Consider the following 27,446-nt stretch of genomic DNA (forward strand, 5'->3'; position numbering starts at 1 on the left):
AAACGTAAGCATCTCTGTTATACTGTGGCAAGACATAATGGTGGGAAGTTAACAGAAGAAAAATGCAGGCACTATAAAGCATGTGTCATTTGTTAAAGGTTTAATATATCCTTCAATTTGGTCAATGTGTTAACATACTTTACATTTTATAGCAACACACAGCAGATTTAATAAATAGATGTAATTGTTGGAGATTACTTCAGTTACACCAAAACACCAGTTAGTCTATTATTTACAAAATAGTGGTGGAAAGTACACATTATTCAATTAGATTTCTATTTTAATCAATGAAACTATGGGAATAATCCAATTACGTTTCAAGACCTTTTTGTACATCAAAAAGAGCAAAAAAAAAAAAAAAGAAGATAAAATCACTTCCTTTCAGAAGTATGAACCCCATCTCCTTAAATCATTTTCCCTTCTATTCTATGTATTATGAGCATTTTTCCCTAACAAGTTATTGGTATTTGTTTTTTTGCATCTCCAAAGCACAGCATATTCAGAATATGAAGGAGGTGCTTACGGGGCAGAAAGCTGGTAATAACTGTCCCTATTTGCAGATGGAAAAACTGTCATGTGAGCAGCCCTAATTCACACAAGCCGCTGACAAAGACAACCACGTTGTGTTTAAGAATTACACTACTGCCTTTAGATCGAGATTACTCAATTATGCTTTAACCAGGCCTACTGGGTGGCTGTGCCAATGCACGGATTTCTGGCGGGGGCCACTGAGGAGGAGGCCGAGCTGCTCCCCAAAGCCCAGGGCAGCAGCAACCAGCCTGGTCTTCCTCAGGCAAGCTGGGACTTCAGCAAGTCCAGGCACATGTCCTGCGCGGCTACAAGCCGCAGAGCTGCAGACTGCTCATCAGTAAAAGGGAGAAACGCACAGGTGGTATTTTTCAATGACTTAAAGTTTGTTTTGGTGTGTTTTTTTCAGGGTGTGTGTGTGTAGCGGGGGGAAGAAAACTGCACATGGAATTATTCTTCAACCATGTGTGCTGTTTGGCATTTGGAGAACAGTAGTTTTCTTCTCACTGCATTTTAACAAACAGGAAAGTTTCAAAATCTTGTGTGACTGGATCAAACTCATATAGTAACAGTCATTGAGCCATTCTAGTGCCTTAAAGCTTTCATCAGCTGCTCTTTGCTGCAGGTACAGGCATGGCTAAAATGAATGCATTCATCTCCAAAAAGAAATGGAATTAAACCCAGCAGTCAATGTACAGTGCAAGCTTCAGCATGATTTAAAAAAGAAAAAACTCCATTTTATCAGTACTTGAAAATTCTCCTTTCCTCCAAAAAACAACTTTCAGTATCTTATTTATCTTATTACCATATGCTTGCAATTTCTGCTCTCCATACGAGTCATTCGCAAAGCCAAAGGAAAATTTTTCTGAACCACAGATAGAATAAAATAGTCCCCTCCATGAAAAGGTCTAAAAGCTTGGCTGGCTGCTGCTCCACCTCCCTGCATCTGGCAGGAGCATCGCGTTACAGGCCAGCAGGCAGATCAGAGCGCTGGAGAGGCAGAGTGGCTGGAGCACAGATAGAAGGCACTGAGCCTGCTGTAATTCAGGCTCCTTTCTGAATGCCAACATGGCCAAGTGTGATAGATAAAACCAAACATGAAAGAAGTCCGCACAGAGGCACACATGCGTACCCCGACCCGCTAACATCCCCCAGCTTCAGTCAGTTCCCTGAGAGACAGCTATACGAAATATGCTTGGGTGCCTCCATAACTAGCACTCCATGCCAAAAGCGCGACTGGGCTTCTCATTTGGTTAACTGGCAACTTAAAGTTCACAGAACAACAATCTCTATTCTCTAATCCGCAAGACTGTTCCGCTTCATCTCATTTGAGAAGCATTTCTCAGGTACAAACAAAACCAAAACACGCTGAATGGTCTCAAAGCCCCATTATTTTTTGTTCAGGTAATAACCACAATTTATCCTTTTTTTTTTTCTGTTTAAGTTTTTCAGGCTTAAAAATGAAACCAGAAAATGCATGTATCTACAACACAAGAATTTACTGAGGTCCTTGGTTAGTATAATTTCCCCAGATCTCTCTCTGAAGGCACATTCTCCTCAGCCCTTCATCACCAAATCATAGCAGAATGGCATAACGCTTTCACCAAGTATTTAAAGCTTAGCAATAAATATACTCTAGTTTGAATTTTTTTTAATTATTCAGAATGCTCAGATGATTTTTTTTGTTCAAAAACCAACTCGGCAAGCTAGCCAGGAAATCATTAAGTCAAGCAAGAGCAGCAAAAGTTGGATTCTTTCTGCTAAACTAATTGATGGTTGTGCAAAAATGAAACATGCAACTGCATATTCAAAACTTTCAAAGACGCCCTGTATTACAGTTACAAAGCTACTTCCCCTCTGTGCCTGCTGTAATATGATCATAATTGCTGTGAAAGGGCGAGAGACTGACTATATGTTAAATCCTGCCATCTGTAGGTGCTTTACACAGTTCCATTTGCTGCGGCAGGGTCAAAAGTTTACAGTATTTTCATTTGTTCATAACCAATCACAGAAGTCTTTGCTATGTGTAATCTTTGACCCACTCTCAAAGCAATTTTTGTATTATAGAGTCATATGATTACACTGAAAAAACCCACACATTTTATTAAGAATACACTTCTTGTTGGTTAGCTTAATAATTATTATTATTTCCATGTTCAGTGAGTGCACTGTACTGACATTGTTCTTCCCAGTTAACTCCCTTGGAGCACAGGAACTATACTGAACTCACTCCGTGAAACGCTGCAGCATTTCTGGCTATTTGCAATGCAGACCCACATGCAAAAAGTAGCTGCAAGGCATTCACTATACCTGTCCTTCTAAAAGTACACGGAAGAAACTGCTCCATTTGTCCTAATAGAGAGCCAAGATGATCTTTATTTAAACTAATGTTCACAGTGAAAACACAAAAATTGCCTCTGAAAATTAGGATTGTCACAAGAAGCTATTATACCATAGGCCAACATATTTAAATTCAAAATCAGATATGCAAAATATCTGGCCTGGAAGCACATTTATGCTGCTGACATTGTTTTGTTTTCATTGTTATTATTAAAATATTTAAGCAACAAGCAGTCCCATGAGCAACAGAATTAATGAAGCCTCATTTCCCACAGATTCACATCTCCTGGTTGGTTGACTTTGGTGTCTAGAAAGGTGAAAGCTTTGAACGAAACTTTTCCCACAGCTGGGACATTTGTAAAAAGTCTCTTTTCCCATCACAAGGATTCACATGCAACTAGTAAGATTAGTTCATGCTGTAACCTTTCCCTCCATCAGGACTCCTTTAGGTGCTTCCACCTACACTCAACTATCTGTTTTCACAAAACTTTTAGTAACTTAATTTTGGGATCTCTACTTTGCCAAAAAATGTGATTGAAATCACCCATAGGTTCAAAAGCTACTGAGGGGAGAAGAATGCACAATGTGTGTGCGCGTACCCGAGTGCACGGTGTAACCTCATGAGCGTTCTTTCCATAGGAAATGAGGCTAAAAATAAATGAGAATATTTGGCCTTATTATAATTTCACAGAAAGCTAACTTAGATGGACCAAAGTAGACAGCTGGCTTTACTAACAAATTGCCTGAAAGTAGTATCATAACGCTTAAATCCACCTAGCAGATTTTGCTAGACAGCTTTCAAAGGAAAACAGACACACAAATCCCTCATATCTTCTAATAGGAGATATATATAAATAAAGAGATACATTTTCATAGATATGTGTTTGAGTACAATCTATGAATTGAGATAGATCTGTGATCATTTTAAATTTGCTTTAAATTTAGCATTTTATACCAGTGTGTCCTGTCTGCAAGGGCATAAACAAAAGGCAACCTTATAAATATACCTCTGCACTTAACATGTTTGACTCTCAGATGCTAAACCCTTTGTAAATTTAACAGAGAACAAAAGCAATCCCATGCCTGAGAGTTAAGTAAGAGCTACACCAAACAGAGAACAATCAATTGAAAAACTGCATTAAATGCAACTCCTAAAGCAAGCCTGATATTTTGGCATCCACAAGCTATGTTTATCGCATCTATACTTTGTTACCAACAACCTACCCATGTCAGAAATGACCATATCTGGACACCTATTGTGAAAGGCAGAATACACAAAATACCTACTTATCTAAACCAGTGTTTGCACTTGGAGAAATGGAGATACTTCCATAGCTCTGTTCTGCAAATACAGTGAGAAAAACATATAGTTCCTTTCCCAAGGAGCCATTGTTCATGTCAAAAAGCTTTGACAAACTTCAGGCAAGGTAGACCTTTGATCTACGTGCCTACTTAATACATGAATAATTCTCCACATGCCCAGAAAGCAGCTGATTTTTTTCCCCTCATTTTGTGTCCCCTGTTAACAATGGTAACAGAAGATTAATTTAAAACCCTGCAGAAACAAACAGAATTTTGAAGTTTCACAACTTCTGGAGAACCCTGAAATTTTTCTCACTGAAGGAAAATGGAAGGACTCTATCTGAAATGGAATGAACCAGATTTGAAAGAAAAAGGGAAAGATCTTAGGATTAAAAGTTGGGACAAGCCCTGAGACCACCTTTAATAACTAAAGATAAGAACTGGAACCTTACAGAAAAAAAACATACAGAACTCTTTCTTCTAGATGAGAAGATTGCTAGGCAGGAGTCCTACCCTAATAAAAGTACACAGTAACTGAATCCAAGCTGTAACACATGCTTTCAGGAGGGACATCTCTAACTTATAATGCTATCCATCAAGTTATATACTTCTTTCATAAACTAATCAATCTCAGTTAATGGCTGATCTTTAGAAAACAGAAAAAGCTACTGGTAGTTTCTCCTAAATAAAAAAAAATGTAGATAGAAATCAACATTTCAAAGTGATGAAACAGGTTTATCCAACTGGAAAAAATTTTGGCAGATGTTATATGATTGTTATTTTATATATATAGACATACATACACATACACACACACACACACACACATATATATAGTGCGCACACACACAGACTCAGCATTTGGTCATCTGCTAAGAGGACTGGTGTCACCCATGACTCAGGCCAGGAGCAACTGAACAGTCTTTCATTCAGAGGCACAAGGCAGCCAATATTTAGAGGAAACCGGTTCCACTCAGCTTATCAGCAGAAGGGGGAAAGAACAGTGGGAAAAAAAATCATATAAACAGGAAACAAAGAAAACAAGATGATACAACTGACTTTTAAGAACACAAACTGGAAGGCACCAGGTACCCAAAGGTATATACATCTCTTTGCAAAGGGAATTTTTTGCACCTTGGTAGAAAATAGTTTGATCAAGAAAGCAGCTTAAACAACTGCAAGAGGAGACAGGACCAAAGGAGTGAAGCTGAGGAGCCAGGAAACTTGACCACGTGGCTCTCGTGTAGGCCCATGTAGCACCGACAAGAGGGAGTTCAATCAGAACTGCGACAGAGGAGAAGCAGTGCTTCCATTCAGTTTAATTTAAGAACAACAAATCTGCAGCACATCCTACAGGCCAGCACAACTGCAATGACTCTTTACAACAACGCCCGGCTCTTTCGCATTCCAGACCATACATTTTCAATGATTTCCATAAAATTGTCTCTACCTACCTCACATGTAATTTTGATAAGTGTTTTTGTTCCCAGTTCTGTTTGATTCCTCTGCTTTGTACCTGATCTATAGGGAAAGGAAAGTGTGTCAAGTTTCTCTTCTCTACTTGGAAGAGAAAGACAGAAATATTTAATTTCCTTTCTAACCTCAGAAGCTACAAATACAACTACAAACCATCCAGCAGTTTAAACTGGACAGAAGGCTTCATACTCTTAAGTGGCTGTATATTGTTTACATTTAACCTTTTGAATACAGATATATTTCTCTATTTTACCAAATTTGAACTAAGTAATTCAGATTATTTGTATAAATACACATAAACAAAAGAGATGAAATTTAGATTTTTTTTTTTAACATCAGCTGAAAGAGAGGAACAACGTGATAAAGTCCAGATCTTAGGACTAGTGCTCTCTTCATACACGAGCTTCCTTATTTCATTTTCACCTCAACCATTTCCATCATTACAAGAGCTTAATGGTTTCGTAAGTGTGAAAATTCGTAGTCAATCTGAAAGAATATTACTAAATGCAAAAGTTTAAAAATGTAAGTCATACAAAAATCCCAAATCTGCATTTACTATTTAATCTTACGATAATCATAATATACACAACCAAGTGTGGAGATAATTGCTATATAGGCATTTGTTTTGGATGACCTTCATACATTAAATCAGCATTCAGTGCTCATATTTAATGGGTATGTGTATTACCTCAGGATAATAAAATCTTTATAGACCATCACAGCATAGCAATGAAGAGTATATATACACTAGATTTTCAAATTTTTGTTTTATATACTCACCTACAGCTTTCTAGTTTCTCATGCTCTTTTAAGGTGTAATAGTTATTGCTGGAAATTCATTTTGAGATTCTCCTAAAAGGTAATATTAAACTGTAATATCAAAATCCCCTTAAAAAATTAGTATTTGACTTCTCAAATGGCAATTAGATGTTTGAACCTGAATTACTTCATATGCAAATAAGATGCCTGGTAGCCTGTGATTTTTAATGACCAGTTTTAAAGGATGTGTTTTTTTATAAAAAGGGGTCATTTATTACAAGGGGTATGCAATTATATTTTGGTGGTTGGATATAGGTCCCACCAGTCAGTTCTCAAAGACTGAAGCTACCAGCCCTTATGATAGTCCGCAACCTGACCAGACTGCACATGCCATAAGTAGCTACCTGTAAATATTTCCAAGACACTGTTGTGGAAGTAAGACTGGACAGCAGGACGGAAGCTGTTCTACCTGACCCCTTCCACTCCACATTCCTCCTCTTCCTTGGAGGCAGCAAAAGGATGGATCTCTAAGTCGGTCTGTGGCAGGCACTGAATAGTGTCCAGTTGCTGGGCAGCATCTGCTGTTTCAAAGCTATTCTCCATCTTCTTTGGTAAAAGGCAGAGCAGATGGAAATCTCCTGTAGGCTGGTCTTGGCCCACAGACCACCATTTGGACCATATTGCTCTAAGAATAAGAGCAGCCTATTGATTGCCTCAAACTGACTGGCCTACTGTCCTACTTTACAACATAGCCCCATCCAATCCCTTAACTCAATGATAAAACCCCAGTGTAACACGTAAGCACGTTTCATCGCCTGTGCTTGGGTTAGAACTAAGCCTTGAAGGAATATACGGCAATATCACACAAAGCAAAGAAACACATGAGTAACTCTGGTAAGTACCTAAGATAAGACTCGTCTGAATGAGTGAAGATAATGTTATAATAATGTTATAATAAACTATTACCTACACACACAGACACAGAGTAGGCAGAAGCAGCAGCATAAACTGCGCAGCCACCCTCTTCAGAGTGGCAGCTGTATGTTTTCTTAAAACATTAGAGGACAAGAATAGGAAGGAATCCCTTGCACAGCTAAATATCGTATAATCCTTGCTGTGTCTTGAAGTTTCCAAATTCCATTTAGAATGAAAACCCCTCAATATAACTATTATTTTTCACAGGACACAAAGCAATTCTCACTTTCATTGGTCTCCCCTTATCTTCCCCCCTTTAAATTACAGCCAAGAAGCAGAACTCTGTCCTCCTTTCTGTTCTCTTCACAAGTATTGTGTCCCACATATGCTGGGTTTGATGATGAGGCTGTTAAGATCGCTTTTGCTTTTAAAATCCCACTCAGAAAGATAGACCAAAACTCTGGCCATTGATGTAGCTCTTCTGGTTGTTCCAGTGGCAACAAAAAGGGTTAGCCAGCTTTTCCTGAAGAAGGGAAGACCTTGGATAGTGCAGTATGGAATAGTCCCTATTAAGTTTTTTGCATAAAGTCAGAATATGGGCACTGTTAACATAGGAAACTTCATTAGGCCTTGAGTAAATATTCTCCCCTATATCTCGTATCTGAAGAGGAAAGCTAGGAAAAAGAAGGACATTTTTCTTTGCCATCATATTATATTCAGGACAGGGTGATGTCTGCTGAGCTCTGCTGAAGGGTTCTTAAGGGCTTTGCAAAATGCAGTGCTACCGCTCATGTGAAAAAAGGCCTCTCTCCAAGAATCTGTCAAAACAGGAAAAGGTCCACTGCTGATTCTTGTACGCAGCGAGTGCTGCAGCTTGAGTAACCCAGCAAAACTTCCCTAGGGAAACTCTCCTCGGAGAGCTCTTTCCCTTCCCTCTCCCTCCTTGGAAAGGCTCCTCGCTGACTCTTCTGAGCAAGTGCAGTAAGCAGGGCATATTCAGTAGGTATTTGCTGCTCAAGTGTAGAGACAGAGATGGTATCAGCAGAGACAGAGAAGTGATGACAGGCCTCTTCTGGATAAAATGTTAGAGCTCCCCTCAAAGGCCCAAAACAGCTTAAAACATGTTTGATACAACCTAAAAGTGTACAGGAGCAGAAGAGGAATTCTTTCTTATCCTTTTTGACTTGCTGTGCTTGCCTGCCATACTAAGCATATGTGTACAGTCAAAGGCAGGATGGGTGAAGGAACTTGGAAAACTCGCCGTCCAGAAAAGCTGAGCAATCAGTCCTCAAAAAATGAATGATAAAAGACTTTGAATAAAGCCAATTTGTAATGGAATGTAAGAAGGGAAGTCCCTGAAGAGAGAAACTGTCTACCAGCTCTGCAGCAGGTTTTGCTGCCCCATGCAGTTTACTGTGGCGGGAGGCCAACTTGGCAAGGCTGCCCTCGGCGGAGGCTGGAGCCGCGCCAGGCACCCGCGCAGGGCTCCTCGCTGCGCTGCCAAGCCGAAGGGGCAATCCACCAGCTGCTTCTGCGAATCTGCAGACCGGGTCAGAGCCCAGAATATGTGTGTTTTAAAAGGCTCTGAAGGAAGTCGAGGTCCCTCTGTTTAAATACAGTGACTGAACATGTGAAAAAGAATACTTAATGCAGTGAGAGAAAACGAGCCACAGATTGTTAATTATATGGCTATTTGCACTTTGACTGGAAGAGGAAGTAAGCTGGTTATAACTACTTTGGGCTTTACTCCTGCAACTGCATTGAAACCACATTTATGACAGCTGAAACTATGCAATTTATATAAATGTAGGTACTTCCTGTTTTTGAAAGAAGTACTCCATTGCTGTTACTTAGCTCATGTTAACATTTCTGATACCAGAATGTATTAAAAATGCATTCAGTTTTGAAGACAGTTCTTAAGACTATCTTATTCTAGTACCCATTTTTAAATGAGTAGCTAAAATGTGTGGACTGGACAACTTTAGGTAAGTATCTCTATTTCTAGGATCTAACCATATTTCTGAGGTGTTAGGAAACATGTACGTTTTACACATGTCAGTTGAAAATGCCTGGCTGTCACACAGGGCATGTTCAATCCCTGGTGACGTTGTTGCTCACGGACTACAAGGCCTGCACTTCGCACGCCACCAAGTCAGGCAAATGATATCCTGGATTTCACACACTGGCAGTTTATCTTTTTGCATTCAATATACAGTATTTCAAGTGACTTGTAAGAGCAGTTTTGTTGGTTTTAACAGTACATTATTAATTCTTAATTGTGGCAAGTATATGCTCAATTTTATGGACAGTTCCTGTTCTTTAGATTGAGCATGCGCAAGAACACAGTCCTCACAGCATAAATCAAAAAATCATTATTTGGCCAAAAGACAATTTTGAAAACACCATTTAACAACCCTAATAAGCAACAGTATGTTTGCTATACGTTTTCTCTTACTTTGCTTATTTCTGTTAACTGGATCTCACAAACCAAACTTCTGCAGTGAGTACAATTACATAAAACAGCACTCTACTTTTCTGTTGACAGTTATTTTCCTAGCAGATTATAGCAGGAAGGCACCTATAGACTGATCATATCGTTCAATTAAAAGCAAATGCACATCCAGTAAATCCTGATGACAATGGTAACACTTATTTAGAAAACGAAGGCATTTTATTTATGATGTATTCCTCCAGATATGTTTCCTGACATATAGCCTAGGTTTCAAGTACCCCCTATAAATTTACAGTATTTACAATCAAGATCACCAAAATCCTTAATACAGAGAAGTGTCAGCATCTCTACTACCTGTAATTATTTTGCCCTCCAAGACCACAACCTCTTATATCTGACCATTAGATCCAATCTTGTAACCATGCCCAAGCAACCACAAAAACATGCCAGCTTTGCAGTGTTAACATGTTAAAATAAAGGTTCAAGTTAAAATTCCTTATGCAAAACAATTCCAACTAAAAGAAACCACTAAAATTGCAAATTCTAATATATGTGATTTACCTCATTCTCTTTACTTAACTTTCAAAGTAAACACAGTGTAGGGTCTAACTCATGTGCCTCTTTAAAAAAACATTTCCCTCAGTTGCCTTCTTCCTGCCTCAATTCAAGGCATGGTTTCAAAGCAGCAGACAAGCTGATCTGCTAGCAGAAGAGGTTGGTCCTGCTTCCCCCTCTTCTCAGCCACTTTCAGTCACAGGTATCTGTCCAACCGTAGGATAGGCATGTTCAAAGAGCTCAAACAGCCAACTAACTAATCCAGCCAAAGAAGTGGTTAGCTGAGCGCTCCTTCAGCTCCCGGAGCTACCTCGCCCCCAAACTGTGGCAGCGGCACTGACATGAGGAGGAAGGGGGTAATCCTCTCCAGAGGGGTGAGGCCACTCTTCTACAGGCAGCTAGCCATGCGATCAAGTTTAGCCGCAATGACACTGCACAAATCTCCCCCCAAATGGCCCCACGTTCACCCTCTATCCTCAAAACACGAGAGGAAGTACAAAATCCACTTCACAGGGTGCAGTCTAAAACCTTAAGAGCCTCACTGAGATACTGAAAGGCTCAAATCCAAAGCCTCAGCTTTTTTTGGCTTCTGAAACGCACAGTTTCTATATGGAAACACACAAGTCCAGATCTTTGCAATCTTATCCCCAAAAGTAATGCGAACATTTCTAAAAAGAGAGGAAAAAAAAAAAAAGACCGAATGACGGCAACCCAGATTAGCAAAAACGATACATTCTAGTGGAACAATTCTGCTGTTAAAGATTGTGCAGATGTTGCGATGGCAGCAAAGAAAGCCTTTCTTTAGCTCCAGCACAGCTGCTGCAGACAACTTCAAAAAGACTTGGCACAGGCCTTCAGCCACAAAACTTCCCCCTCGCTTCCTCGCATGCGTGTCATCTGAAACTTCAGCAAGCTGCACCAAGGACGACGCTAACACAAGGGGAGTTGGGAACATCTTATCGACTGTAGGGCAGCTCCTTATGCTGCCAGTACCCACATGCCCCTCATTACTCAACTATACATTTCCATTCCTTTTTAATCCAGTAAAATCCACATAAAATAATGTAGTGATATCCCCCACTTCTGTCCCCTTTGTTTATACTTCCATTACCCTCTACTTTAAAGAAGACAACCAAATTATCACATAATTGGTGTGCATTACAACTTTTGAAATAGTCATAATAAAAAATAAAGGGAAATTTGTTAAAATAACATTAGAAATTATTGTCAGCTTCCGTTTGTATCCTTTATGACCCATACACTGAGCTACGCCAAACAGTCCAGTGCCCTGACCCTGAAGCTGGAAAGGGCATACCTTACAACCACACGGAATGGGCATGCTTAATGCCGGCCTTGGTTTTGCAAGGCAATGCAGGTACTACCAAGAAAATATTCATTGCCTAAATTCAAAGTTCAACTTTTCCCTTTCAGTGATCAACAAAAAAATGTGTAAAAGCATTATAGCTAGTTATATGCAGTAACCAAGAAAGACCTTGCATTGATTTTGTGTATTTAATAGTAAAGCATACAGAACTACATCTTAAAATTACACTTACTTGTGATTTCCTATCGGTGGTTATCTTGATAGGAAGTGTACCTGAGAAATCGAACCCTTAGCGATCCTAAATTAATTTCAGATGAGTATATATGCATAAGATTAAATTAAAGCATTCCTGATACGTGAACAAAATCTTAGAAAGTGTTTCGAATTTCTCCCTTTTTCTTGCTTTATTAATTCATATGAGATTAGCTCTTCAACTCTTACGGCATTCTCAGCTTCTACCATTTGACATCATAAACGGATTTGTCACATATGGTATCGTCCCACCAACTGTGATGTAACAGACAAAATAATTACTCCAAATGAGGAAAAAGCAGTAGGAGCACATGAACTCTTACGCAACTCAATTTTTGTTAACATTCAAGCTTTCTTAATAAGTAAGAGAGGGTAGAAGAAACTACAGAAACAAGGAAACACAAGCACTGAAAAGCACTGAAAAAGATAAACAAAAAATCTAGGGTGCATTAGTGAGAATTTGTCAAAAACCTAGAAACCCATGACTTTTTATAAAGAGTATTAATAATACTGATTAAAACCAACAGTGAAGAAAACTCATTAAAACAAAGGTAAAGCTTGAAATAGTAGAAATATATCACAGTATTGCTATATTCAAGAAAAAACAACACTTTAAAATTACCTACTTTAATAATAATAAAAAATGAAAGAATATGGGCACTAAACCCCAGACTCAACTGGTTTTATAAAACATCATCTACTTCTCAGTATTAGTAACAGACTCATGAACCTGAACCAATTTGTTCAACAGATGTTTCAGTTAACCCCAAGGAATTTTACTTTTCTGTTGTAGAAATAAAGAATTAGGAATAAAATGCCAATATTATTAGCAGCTTTCAAAATATATTAGCTCAAAATTAGCTTCTATTTCCATTATTTCCTTTCCCTATCTTAAAATTCACATAACAAAATATTTTCCATACCAGATTAAAAGGGCCACTGAAATAAAGTAAGCACAGTGATAAAACAACTCTCCCTCTTATCCCACATCCCCAGTTTTATGGAATACACGGAAACGGTATAGTTTTTATTTTTCTTGGCATTCCTCCCTCCACATTAGCGATAATCTTCCCCGCGTAGCTCTGCCAATGCGTTGCCCTGCAGGCCCACAACACCCCTGCTGTTCCAATCCCGTGCTTCTCTTGAGTAGACTCTGTGAATTGTGTGATCGTTTTGTAATATGTACTATTGCATCAGGCTAATTGCAACACGATTCTCGATGCTCTAGGTAAAGCAAATAATTTCATTTTTAACTTCTGCTCATAAAATTGAGATCCTTTTCTCCCACCTCTCCCTTTTTGTTTACTGTTTTGAACACAGAGATTTAAAGAAACAATTGCACTGCATGGCAGTACTCAAAAATAACTCCGGTTTTCTTAGAAAGCAGCACTTAAAAATACTGCTCTATGACTAAAGCATTACTGCAGCCTTTCAGAGAGCCACGTGTGTTAGATCTGCTGGGAGCAGACTGGAAGTGGAATGTGCATTCATACTCTGTTTATTGAATATAATATTTACCCGTTATTAAAGCTGCATAGCTTTTTCTGACTCTCTCTTCTGCAATACCGACTAACAGCTTACCTGGCAAATATGCTCACTGTGTTTCTAGGTCCCAAAGACAAACTTTTGGTTAATTCATAAAATCTGATCTAATGTTAGATATTTTGTATTCAAGCCAGCTAAGTTAAAACAATATTTAGCTTAACTGTGCCCTAGCCAAAAAATTCACTGTTATCTACTGATTACAACACCATTGTAGCTAGCTATGGACATCACACTAGGAAAATAGAAAACCTGATACTGAAGAAATAAAGTTGAAACTCTGACCTCAAGCCATTCTGATAGTGGGTATTACAAACACTCTGTACTTTGTATCTGATACAATAATGAGGCACAAGATGGATGTGCCTGTGATCAATGATGAATTTACTTGTTATTTTAGTTTTACGTAGCTATATTATCTGAGCTGACAGAATCAAAAAATGCAGTGCTTTTTACACCGCAACGTATTTCATGATACAAACATCTACATGAAGATCAACCTGCAAAGGCACGCACTTGCAAGTAGGAAATGGCAGAAATAGGGGCAAGTAGGAAACGGCAGAAATAGGGGCAAGTAGGAAATGGCAGAAATAGGGGCAGCTTAGGGAAACCTAAACTTTGCCATTGTTTGCATATGTGGCGTGATACGCCCTGCAGTTATGTCACACAATTTCCACAGCGCCTCTACTTCATTCAGTGTACAGAATTACCACAAATCAAAATAGGAATCTGTTTTACCCTTAGTGTTTAGCCTGTGGTCTGACACTTTATTTACTGAATGCCACTCAAACTTTCTTCTGAAGACTGAACAAGTAATTTTTTTGCGAATTCAACAGTGCACCTCTCTGAGTGCTTCAGAAACATAATGGTTACTCCTACTGTTATTCTGTTATTCCTAACTTAGAAATAAAATAGAGGAAAGATTAAAGGTCAAGATTATTCTCCAGTTCTGAAAACAACTTTGCTTCCAGTCTGACATAACTCGACCCTAATTTTTGCACAGTACTTAGCATGACATTGTGATTTACATAACACTTTCAAACATCATCCCCCACCACCTCACTTGCAGTTATCAGTGCTCAGAGCTTTTCCAAATTAGATTCAAAGATCTCAAGTCATCCACAAGAAAGCAAGAGACATACAGTTAGTATCAACATGAGCAAAGACAGGAATAAGCAACTCACCTAGCATCACATAGGAACTCTGGAGCACAGACAGGAAGAGAATACAGTTCCCCAGGGCAGCACGCGGCAGTGCAGAGCATCAGAACACCTTCTGCCTTCCTGCGATCCCCTGCCTCGCTCTCCACGCAAATCCCAACTTCGGCAATAAATGAGGCAGGGGTACTACAGAGAACAGCTTCCTCCACTGCATAAGCCAGACTCATTCCCAGGGCAGGTCCATCCTGTGCGCCGAATGAAGCAGGGATCCTGTGGGAAAAAAAAACAGTATGTCAGCATGAAGTCAAATACTGCATTATAAGGCTTACTCTCATAGGGGCAAATTAAAGAGCTTTGCAAAGACAAACCTATTTTTGGCATTATTTAACTTGGACACTGCCATAATGCAAAAATGTTTGCATTATCAACTTCTAGAAAAACAAATTGAGACATCAGAAATTCTGATGGTGTCACACTGACACCTACACAACTCAGCAGTAGAGCTGAAATCTTTAGAAATATACTATGCAGTTGTAGCAGCAAAGGAGTAAACGAGAAACTGATAGCAAAAGCAAACCAATCCTCTCCATAGGGACTAGCAGTAGGTGGTGATAAAACACATATTCCCAAGGAGCTTCTGCTGAAACCAAAGAATATTTATTTACATTTGAGAATCTTTACAGAAAATGATCTTCCAGAACAAACTCCTTTACCTGTTTTCTCCAAGCCTGATACCCCATATCCTCTGACCTGTGTTGATTCAAGTCCTGGTCCTTCTTCATTCCTACCTTCAATGTCCTTGCCAGGTTTCCCTTAATCTCCACTCCCTAATGCTTTTCAAACTACGGACTATCTCCTTGTATCTCCAGTTATTTCCAGTCTTTCCATTCTTGGCAATGTCACACACTCCCCCAGACTCCCCCTCCTTTGTCCCTCCTTCATTCTTCTACAGACACTTCTATTAACTCGAGTCCTTGCCCACAGTTTATTCTCCCACCCCACTGCCCAGGCCTTGATCAGCAGGTTCACCAGCTCCCAGCCTTTGCTCTCTCCTCCATCTCACTGCCTTTGACAACTCTAGCTATCCTGTATCTTAACTGCTTATTAGATCCCACTCCCCTTCAACCGTCTCTTTATCCCACTCACCAGCTCCTAGTTCCTAAACTGCTGCCCATAAAAACACAGGGAACTGTTGCGATGACAGAGAAGGGCTAAACTTGTCTTACCCCAAGCTCAAAATAGCCTCCAGATGGGAAGGCAGAGGAGGGTGAGGGAAAGGAAGGGATCTGGTGCCTGCACTCCCTCCTTTTTTGCCTTGCGGTGCTGGGGAAAAGCTGAAGAATGAAGTCACCAGAGACAGATGATGAAAACGCAAAAGGCCAAATCAAGGCCTTATATAAACATTGTAGAGGCTTTCTACAAATATGCCTAAACTTCCCCTGTGCTACGTTCTTTGCCACTCCTCCCTCTCTCTCTTTTTGCTTTAGGTTAATGCCAAGTTGTCCTCCTCCTCTCACCCCCTGCTCCTTTCTTTCTCCTTTTTTATCCATTTGTCTCCTGAGTAAACCCACCTAAAAAGATAACAAGAATAAAGAGATGCGGGTCTGATAGGAAGTGTGCTGACACCACATTTTTCTCTCCATGTTCACTCCTCACACACCGAGTCTGTCTTCTCTATTTACAGTCTAAGTTATTTGGGGGCAGGGACCACACTATTACTCAGTGCTTGAAAAGTGCCCAGCACACCCAGGGCCCAATCCTAGGTAACAGGCAGCTGTTTTGTCCACTCAGCCACTAGGCTCCTTGCCCAACCAGTACAGCTCTCTCTTTCCCTATCTGAACTTCATCAACTTCCCACCCCCTTGGTCCTGCTTTTGTTTCTCCAAATCAAGCAGTTTCTCTTCCAAAGCTGCCCAAGGAGAAATAATTGAGAATAACGGACCTGCTCTCAGTTACAATGGCCAAGTCCCTTCCTTACAACATGCTGAGACCCCTGCCCAGGTGTATCTTGGTTGGTACTTAGGGATGGCACATGTGGAGCAGTAGAAGATAGATTTGCTCAGCAAGAAGGAAAACATTGTCAGTGGCAGCCATACAGCTCTGACATGCTCCAAATGGCATGTGAGAACTGTGATTTCTTTAAAAGCTTACAGTTTGGTTAGATCTGAGATTTTCACAGTGCTGACAATAGGCAAAGCTCTGACTCACCCTGTTTCCCCAGTGCCTATCCCCAGCGCTTTCCCGCTGCTGTCTAATTTCTAGTCTCTGCTTCAAAGGGAGGGACATCAGAGCATTTCCATGAAAAGTTCATAACAAAAAATCTACACGTGAGAAAAAACTATTTTTCCCCACATTCTTCTCAGATAGAGCTAAATAATTGGGCAGAAAAAAAAATCAGCTGGAGGTAAATACCCAATTTAGAACATTTCAGCCCCAAAGGCTAATGTTTTGCAAAGTTATAAAAAACTCGAAACAGCATCCTATAATGGAAAGCGTCAGGCAGCCTTCCTCAGCAGAAGTCCTGGCACACCTCATGCAGCCCGTAATGGAGTAAGCCAGGCACCCCCCTCAAACCAGAACCATACAATCACCAAAATTGAAGATCAGCAGTCAACCCAAAAACTACCTATGGCGCTTGTACAGTGCTTAAGCAAATGCAGTGCAAGCCTCATCTGCCTTTGCCATCGGTTTTGTTGTATGCCTACAAGCGGTGTTCAAACCGTATAGTCACACCATACAGAATCAAGTTACTGTTTCTTAAGATACCACCATTTTCATCCCAAAGTTACCAGTGCTTGGCTGAAAAGCTACAACTGCTCACAAAATACTTCTAGGCCATGAAAACGTGAAGTAAAATGGGTTAGCTTAATTCACTGTGAAGGTCACATACTGCTAACAAAGATAATTAAGCAAACCCATTTTACTTCACATTTGCACTAAATTGGGAGCAGTCACCTACCAGTTACAAAGTCTCAGATGAGGAAAGGTAACTTCTCACTATGATACTCAGTCACTTGTGATCATCTGCCCCTGCCTGGAGGTGAGATAACCTTTTGGCTTGGAAACTCAGGGAAACTTTTTCTTTCTTTTTCTCTGTTTAGCAGTCACTTATCTCAACATGGAAAAAAAAACCAGCCCCAAAACACATTAAGTGGCATTAACATATGCAGCTTAATAATATTGAGAAAAAACTCTCAAAACAGACAACATTTCTTTTATAGTAAAATCCCATTTACAGATTTTTTGCTGAGCTCTTCATAGCAAACAAGACAACAATTTCTCAATGGTTCTTGTAAATACTTCTGTAAAAACACTGCCCAGAAGAGCAGACCAATAAAACAGAGAAACAAACTGTCATATGTTCACAGATGTGTGCAAATTATAATATAGGTAAAATACACAGAAATCAGACAACTAAAACAATTTTAAATATGACATTTATTTTTCAATAAGAATTAATTATTTCTAAGGAATGACTGAATATTCCTGTGGGATTATCTGTTTAGTCCAGAGACATCTGACATATCTACTTTTCAAAAAACGCTTATTATCTGTGGCAATAAAGTATGTGACCTCCATGCATGTTCCCAGAACATTCATTTTTATGAAAGTAAGCTGAACAGCTCAAACATCAGTGTGTAAAATCATAATGAAACATTAAAAGCTCATTTCCATTTTGAAAAATGACTAATAAATAACATTGCATCTTGAATTCAGTTTAAGTAACAAAATTGGCTATTGAGCATCTATAATAGCTAGATGTTTTTTAAGGGCAGAATAATTTTCTGATCACTAGTTACAGTCAAGAAGAAAACTATAATTAGGTTGAATTACACTTTAGTACTGCAATGTACAATCATGGAATCTACACTAAACCTCTTCCTAAAAAAGGAAAGCAGAATTTCATGCACTATTTTATTTGGCAGAGTATAACATACGGGCTGTCAGTAAAAGACTTTTTTCAATGAAGAAAAAGGAAAATAAAATATTTCCATTCATACATCATTACTCAACTGATTAGAAGTATCAGGCACTGGTAGCTGTCTCTCAACTGTAAACCACTGTAATAGACTTAGTTGACCATACAGACCACTATAATGTTCCTGAAAACTCATCTGAAATCCAGCAGACCTCCAAAAATGATACCTCTTTTTAAAAATAAATAAATAAATGTTTTGTCATTGAAATAATCATTTATGGGCTGAAACACTAAATATCAAGCAGAAAAGTTTTAATGTAAAACAAATCAGAGAACACTGAAAAACAGAAATGCTTGAAAAGATTCTAGGACTGAATGTATTTATATAAGATTTGTGAATATATACACATGTTGCTATACATATGTCACGAAAAAGGTGAGGCTCAGTGCAGTGAAATAATCAAAGATTAATCTTCTTTAGGATTAAAACTGTATTTTTATGTGGATTGAAGCCAACTGACTGAAGTGTATCAAACATCTTACCCAACTGTGAGGACTGATCCAAGACCATCAATTAATTGTAAGGTATGGTGGTTGTTTGTTTGTTTGTTTGTTTGTTTTGGGGGGGGAATGTTCAGCATTTTTAAAGTACAAATTCTTCTCTGAAAATCTTCAGCAATTTTTTCTTATTCATACAGTTATCACAAGGCCACATTACTGTGCAAATACCATATGTGTTATGACCAACTTACTGCTATGATTTGACGAGGGATTCTTTTCTACATGGCAAAATTAATTCTGTTTTTAAGTTTGTTTAGGAAAGCTGCTCTTTAAATCATCGTAAGGGATATAATTTCCTACAGCACTAGGACTTTCTGTCACCAAAAGTCCCCAAATAACGTTTCACCTATTAATTTTAAGAAGCGTCTCAGAGAAATTTACAAATGAAAATTGTAATATCCTAAATAAATACTGCTACACTGGCATCAACACAAAAAACTACTTCATGTATTCATCAACATGAATAGTATAGTCTAAGATTTTATTTCAGTCTGTTCAAATAACACTCCACAAACTCAATATAAAACATTATGGGTCTCATGCAAATAAGCAGACTCCCAAATTAAGGTTGCTGCTCCTCAGTACATTACACACAGCTGCTCACAGCTTGTCCTCACACTGAAAGGTACATTAAAACAGAATAGCAACCTTATACCTGTATTCCATTGATTATATTGACTTAGGACAGATTATTAAAAAGAAATCTGAAGAAATTAAAATGACTAATACTGACAACAGCACCTGCAGTTTCCTGCTGATATGACACAGCTTCCATAATTTTGTGGCTCATCACCACACTGAATGAAGCACGTGGGTCTGGGAATACGAGACTTTGCCGATTATACAGGAAGCATTCACAACAGCAACAGCAGGAACACTCTGCCGTTAATGAAGTCCCAAGCAGCAGGATGAGTTCCACCGGATTTAGCTCCAGGTCAATATTTTAAGGTTTAGTGCCACTCTTTACCAAGCATCTAGAGAAACGCAGGGTCCAAACTGAATGACACTACCATAGCTTTATGCACATCAACTGATGTCCCTCATTGATTTTCTTAGGAACTATTGCAGCTTCCTCTAGCTGAGGCACTGTTTTGGCTGACTAAAGGTTTTAGTTGCTCATCATTTCATAAGTGCTTCTTTTAGACCAATATTTAAGCTCACCTCATTTGATGTACTTTACAAGACAATTTGTTTTTCTTAGTCTATGAACTAGAGAGCCAAAAATAGCTGCAGAATAGATAGAAAATCTGACAGAAAAGTAGTAAATTTTCTACATATTATTAACTAAAATCAGTCCACTTATATTCTCTTACATTTTCAAAAGCATGCACTTGAGTCTCAGATTTGCGAAAATTAAAAGTTATATAGTTTTGTGTGACTTTACATTTTTTAAAATTAAATCAGAGAGGTTATGAAAGCAAAACCAAATTACAGAGCGCAGGTACAAGGACATTCTACATGGAAAGCCGAACAGAAAGAGCTTATGACAAATGCGAATGCAGCTGTAATATTCTGTGGCCACTGCACTTCTTTTTATGATACAACTCAGAGCAAGGATGACTCCTGGCATATATTTATCAGGGCTGTACCAAACAAAGCAAACCTTTAAAGGTATCCCCCTCTTATTACAGCAGTTTCGAGCAGGAATATATTGTGTCCATTCGTTTTTGTCACACCTCTTTCTGCCTCAGGGGCCTATTCCTATTTTTAAACTATGCTTTAATTTCTACCTAGATAACTTTTAGAAATCCAATGCTAGTTGATCAAATTTATACATTTGCCAAAAATACATGAAAGTTCTCCACAGAAGAGAGAATAAGAAATAGGAAAACTGAGAAATTTCAGTGCTCCTAAATATACAAAAATGCATGTCAGGCACAGGTTTCTTAATGAATCAAAGATCATTAAACTCTATTACAATGTTCATGCCTAGTTTGTGAGATTCTCCTATTAAAATGTCAGCTTTAACACCATCTTGCTCTTCCAGCAATGTGATTAGCCCCAGAAATTATAAGTTTTGAGCCAGAAACCCATGATGTTTAGGAGTGGAGAATATTTTCTATCAAATACTCTGTTCATGACCGCATGTGGTTTTGTGTCAAGGCTGTTTGACAATTCTAATCCAATATACTGATTTCTCCTCTACCCCCTCGGCTACATTTGCAAAACTTAAGAGAGTTAATCTCTTTTTTGTCTTATTTGAACCTACAAATCCTTCCTCTCATGGAAATACCCAAAACACCACTTTATTAATTATTCTGGATAGAAATGTTCAATGGGTGCCAGCAAACTGCTATTAAAAAGTTTATGTGATCCTGTCCCTTCCCTTGCGCTCATCCTACCTTTTAGTGAGCCTCTTCAGCTCACTAACCTGACCAAGGCAATGCAGAATAAGATAGGAAAAAGGGGAAGAACTTTCTCCTCTAGAAGCAGCCATTTTTTCCCTCCTAGATTAGCTCATTTTAGCCTATTGAACAAAACCCCCTCACTCACCTGCTGCTGCTTCTCCACTTTGCATACATAAATTAACACTTACTAGCCCCAGGACTAGAAATCAGATATCTTTGCTATTAGGTGAGCGCATCCAGCTAAGCTAGATAACCACTCTGGATCTTGTCTCTCTGGCTCTGCAGCTCAGTGCATACTGGAGCATGGTCATCTCTGTCCTACAGAAAGTGAAGAAACTCAGAATACCTCAAAATCAGGAGATTCCAAACTGTAATCCATGGTCCATAGCCACGATAAGTGATCTATAGCTAGTCTTGCAGAACTATATAATTCACCACAATTCACATAATGCACATTTCCACAGGTTTATGCCAGTCACCAATGAGTAAATTTAGTATCAACAGTTAGTCTTGGGGAGGGGACCCCAAAAAACTTAGGGAACCACCTAGTAATAGAGCTTGTTTGGCACAGGCCCTTATGCAAGGAATGAAGAAAGTCCCCTCTTCAGTCAATGGCCAGAGATAACCTCATTATCTTCTTAATCGTACTTCTCTCAATCTTTAGTGAGTGTGACTAGGCAGCATGAACACCGCATAGCTAACACAGCCAAAACTTTACAGTGCAGCAGTTATGGAAGCTTTTTGTAAGCTTTCGCCAAAGAGGAAAAAAAAACAACAATAGTAACTAAGAGTTTTGGTTCAAACTGAGCTGCCTGGTTTCTATTATTTTTGGATTTGCTGCCAAGCATCCCTTTTTTTTTTTTTCTTCCCTTTAAGCCAACTCACCAGCAACTCACTATATAACCTGGATAAAGAAATGGCTTCTCTATCACATAATCTTCCTAAATGTAAAATGGTTTTAATATCTACCTTCAGTGGCAGTTACAACATAAAAACAAAGGATTATTATATATTAATTCCACAAATTTCTGAGTCATAAAGAATTTATAGCATTTACATATAACTTTTAAAATGAGATAACTCTACTCAAGTTACTACAAAACCCAGTAGCATACTCCATGCACATATATGTATATGTATTTAAGTACATGTATATATATATATAAAATCTCTCATACTGATGAAGAAGAATGCCAAAAAGCTGCTGCTTAGTTCTTCCAACAATTAGAACAGTTCCAATTTTATGACTAAATTTTATGACTAATTTTTTTTTGTTTCCAGGATGCTTCTCCAGACTGCCACCACTCCCCACTCCAAAAAATGGGGAAACTGGTTTTGTTGCTGCTGAACACAAATGGAATAAGTTGCATCTCTCATCAGAGAGAAAATATTTTAATTGTTTCAAGCGTTCCTTCAGTGCAAGTGGGAGGGAAGGGAAAAGCAGCCATATTGCAGCTCAGACGAACTCCAGTCCGCAGCTTGCACCAGGTTACACTAAAGCTCTCAGGGCAAGCAAGGGGCAAAGAAATTTTGCCTACAAACAAATTAAATGAGGCAAAGAGAGCGCTTCACACTTGGGTTTGAGTGTAGGCCAGGCTCATCACACATCTGGGGAGCACCCAGTGCCTCCTCAGGTTTCCATCCTCCTCCCCTTCGCAGACTATTTACCCACCTCACCAGCTCCCTGGAGTCACCTGAGCCCTCCTCCTGCCTCCATCCACTTTTCTGGAAGCAAAGGGCCTTTCTATACATTTGCTACCCAACTGGTTTCTAACCAGGCGGGCTAGTTTTACTGTTGTCTCGCCGCCTTTCAAGGAGGCGACTGAATTTTCCAGTTTCCCGAGTAGCCACCTCAGCACAGGACGTGGCAAAAGCCAGGCGCCCCGCCGCGCTGCGCGGGGCCATGGCTGCGCCTGCGCGACCTCTGTGCCCAGCCCAGGGCGCGCTGGGACCTGCCGGAGCTGCCGCATACGCACACGCATCATCCTTGGATCCAAGGGTTTGGGGTTTTTTTTCCCCTTTTTAATAAGGGGCCAGCCTAGCCCTCTATTTTTCTCCTCTTGCCTGTCAGCAGCACGGCCTCCCCTTCCTATCGAGGGCCAGCAAAAAGTTTTGTAAATTGGTAAATCGCCCTTCAGTAACACTAGGGCTTCCCATATGGTGCTTCTTCCACCTCCGCTTTCACCTCGCTCCCTGCGTACCCCGCATCTTCCCTCCTGTTTATTCCCCTTCTGTGCAGAAGGCAAGTCTTTGGGAGTGCCAGCTTGGAAGCTGTGCGAGGAGGAGGAGGACAACGACGACGAGGACGGGCAGCCCCGAGATGGGGATATTATGCCGGAAGGTGTTAATGGCGACCATCAAATGGTTCTTTGATGTACAGACAACTGCAGCGCGGGGCCTGCTAACCAGATGCAAGGGGCTCCCGCTTCCCCCCACTTCTGCCTTCTGCACTGCAGACAGGACAGAAACGCCATCAACCCGAGTGCAAGGCCCTATAAACCAATTGGAGGTTTATTTTGACTTTTCAAAGAAGAAAAGGCCTATTTCACTTTTATAGGCAAAGATGTCGGAAAGCGTTTGCAAACCAACAAGATTACTTTTGAAAGGAACTCTTCTGTAGCGATTCCTGTATGCTTAAGCACTGTCTGTATCTCACATGCAATTTAATAGCCTAAGCTTAACAACACTCACAGGTTTCAGAAGTTCCTATCACAATCATATGCAAAAAAGAATTTTTTAAGGCTTTCAGATAGTAAATGAAAAGCATATGGAATTGTTTTAGTGCTTTCTACTAATTAGTACTGCTTTCATTATGCAGGGCAAGAAAATGACAATTTTTTTCCTAAACTGGCAGTGAACAGCCAATTCAGTAAGCTGCGTTTTTGTTTTCTGTGACAGGGCAGTGGAAAAATCTCTTTCATTTATTAGGTCTACAGAGACCAAAACTGGCCGGGTGTCAAGCTTGCTTTGTAAAAGCTCAGATCCGTTCAGCCAAGTGTAGATAGATACTACAGTTCTTTACAACCTGTTATCAATATCAACTTCACAAAAGACAAACCTTTGGTGTCTTCCCAATGAGTGTTACTGCAACCCTTTATAAAAGGTATCAAAAACCAAATTGACAGTTCAACATAAAAGGGGAGGAAAAAAAAAGAATGGCAGTACCAAACCACACTAAAAATCTAAGATCTCATTCATATTTTGCTAGATATTAACATAAAGATATAAAATGAGATCTCCTACAAACAGTGGATAAAGCATGCTGGATACCATGTTTAAATTTTAATCACACTGATTGCTCTGAGCCCCATTATAGGCAGCTATGACTACTTGAAGTGCCAGTTTCACTACCTCCCTCGTGATTGCAGGGTAGGCAGAAATGGTCACAGGGACAGACAGGGCAAAGCCTTACACTGCAAGAGTGCTGATGGCAGCAGGAGATAGGAAGATGAAAAACTTTTTAGAAAGATGGGGCTTTCAGGAAGGAAAAAAAAACTACCTGAGAGGACTGACTGACTTGCTTTTAACCAGAGCAGGGATAGATTCCTAGACAACTCTGATGAACTGAGTAAAATGTAGTGCCCTGTTAAAAACACACTTAGCACATTCAATCAGGTTCACAATAATTAAGTCCAGGGAAAAAATGCTAAACTTCAGCTTTCAGTAAATACACCCACAATCACATTCTTTTAACATACATTTTCTATAGCAAAAGTTTATGAATAACACCACCCAGAATACTTTTTATTCTCAGACTTTAAAACCGATAGGACTTATTAATTTTTATCCAACTAAAATATTCTTGCTATACTTAGATAGATCCCTATCTATCAGACCAAATGTGTCTTCATGATTTTTTTAAACTATTTTAACTATCCTTTTTTTTTTTTTACTTAATTGCTCGTACAAGAGCCATACTGACAGAAAGAATTTGCTTAAATTGTCCCTTCTTTTCTTTTCAGCAATAGATTCCATTAAGATAAAAAGAATTGAGAACTAGATCACAATTATTTCCCACATTATTAAGAACTGTAAATAATTATTTGTATTAAAACAAGTACTTCTCGTTAAACATTCAGAATACTTAAGCTAAAAAAATCTAGTGTCCTCATTCAATATGAGGTTTGCAGTGCTGCAAATCTGCATTTGACACAAAAGTGAACATTACAACTCTTAACAGCACCCTTTTGTGTGAGTTTTATATATATATATATATATACATATATTTATGAATACAGATAAACACACACACACATGATTTTCTTTAAAGTTTAATAAATCTGCAGGGTCTTTAGGACTCCTGAAAGTATGCGTGATTTTTATTGCCACCAAATAAACAGTCCTCTTTTAATACTCTTAGTATTTAGTTTGTAGATCACAGGAACACAGAGACTCTGAACTTAGTTTTATTTGCACAAGAGCACAGGAAACACTGCACAACACCCATTTGCACATGGAGAAGGAGAACCTGCACTCCCCACACATCAATTTGCCAGAACTCAAACTTCAGTTGTCATCTGCTCATAGCTTTGAGGTAAGGAGTACAATTTTTAAAAAAGGAAACACAAACCACTCATGAATACAACGTAGAAACAGTTTATCACCATTTTAGGAGCAGAATATACAAGTATGGCTCATCTGCTTTCTAGAAATCTGCTGCAAAATGTTAAAACTCTCCTAATCTGTGTTTCTTGCTTGAAGCAAAACAGCTTTGTATTGCCTCTAAAAATAGGAAGGGAGGAGTGGGGGTTGGGAAGGGGCGAGAATAAGAGGATAAGCGGGAGTGAGAACTGATGTACCATACTGGCATTAATTTACAAAAAGACCCGCAGTGAATTGTATCCTTAGAATATGGCTTTCCTAACAAAGTGAGACACATGCTCAATTATCGAATAGAAATGGTCATCCTGTACTTTTTATTTTGTACATGCGAAGGAAAAAAGAAAAAGTTTTGTTTCATCTGTTACCAAAACCATCATTCTGTAGTCAACACTTCTAATGAAATACAGGCCAAGGGATTAGTCAGAGCAGATTCATGGAAAAACAAAGGAAATCTGTATGCAAATACAGGGCCCTATCACAGTAACTAAAACCATGAACGAATGCTGCTCCAGTACCAGTGAATAGTGGGCAACCAGACTCCGTGCACTGGCTTGCACCTACCCCAGTTCTGCATCCATTAGTAACAAATTTAATGCAAGCCACTGCCCTAAAGTGGGCAGGTAATACCAACAACATTATGAAAGCACTACATTAAATATTCTAAATACCAAATGTATCAAAATTATGGTCCACAATTTTGCTGAACAGAATCTTCTTAGGATTTTTTTAGTTTATTAAGAAGGAGCAAAAACGGATCTGGTGGGGAGGGACTGAACCCCCTTGTGTAGAATTTGAGCTATTAATGCATTGAGGAAAGACTGAGCTATTAATGCATTGAGGAAAGACTGGGGCAGTCCAGTCAGGATGTTAGAAACAAGCAAACAAGTGAAGAAAGGCGACTCATCATGCTTGTCTCAAGAAAATTAGGCAGTCCTCAAGAGCCAGAGGTTAACTGGCTGAAAAGCTGTGAACCACTAAGTGCTACAAATGTAGTCACGGGCCTGAGCCGGGAAAGGAGGAAGTGGCAGCAACAACTTTTCATGCTTCAACGTTAGGCCAATCTCAGCTGGGCTTTTGTGCTAGTAAATGTGACTCTAGGACTTTTTCTCAGAAGGTTATTTTTAAACAGCTGACCATATGAGCTTCCTTGGAATAGGAAAAAAGGGGAGACAAAACTAAACAGTCATTACATATATGTTTAAATATAACATTAAAAAACCCACAAGATATTTAAACTGACTAGCGATGTTCACTTTCATTTTAATTTTAAAGTTGGCAGTGGACCTGGGCCAAAAAAGGTTATATTCTGACCAAGAGGCAGCAGCATGGAGTTTCTAAAACTAGTCTTTAAAACAGTTCACTTCAGAAGAAAGAAAAAAAAAAGCTGCCTAAAATTTGTCACTGAGAAAAG

General features: G+C 39.2%; 1 protein-coding gene across 1 annotated transcript in view; it reads right to left on the minus strand.

Moving 5' to 3' along the window:
* The window catches only part of NCOA2 (nuclear receptor coactivator 2), a 198,316-nt gene that overhangs the window by 110,628 nt on the left and 60,242 nt on the right, over positions 1 to 27,446 (minus strand). Inside the window, exon 3 of the mRNA XM_067290544.1 lies at positions 14,630 to 14,875. The gene's annotated coding sequence lies outside the window, so the exon portion shown is untranslated. The remainder of the gene's footprint in view (positions 1 to 14,629; positions 14,876 to 27,446) is intronic.

This window comes from Apteryx mantelli, chromosome 2 (assembly GCF_036417845.1).
Source record: "Apteryx mantelli isolate bAptMan1 chromosome 2, bAptMan1.hap1, whole genome shotgun sequence".
NCBI classification, from domain to species: domain Eukaryota; kingdom Metazoa; phylum Chordata; class Aves; order Apterygiformes; family Apterygidae; genus Apteryx; species Apteryx mantelli.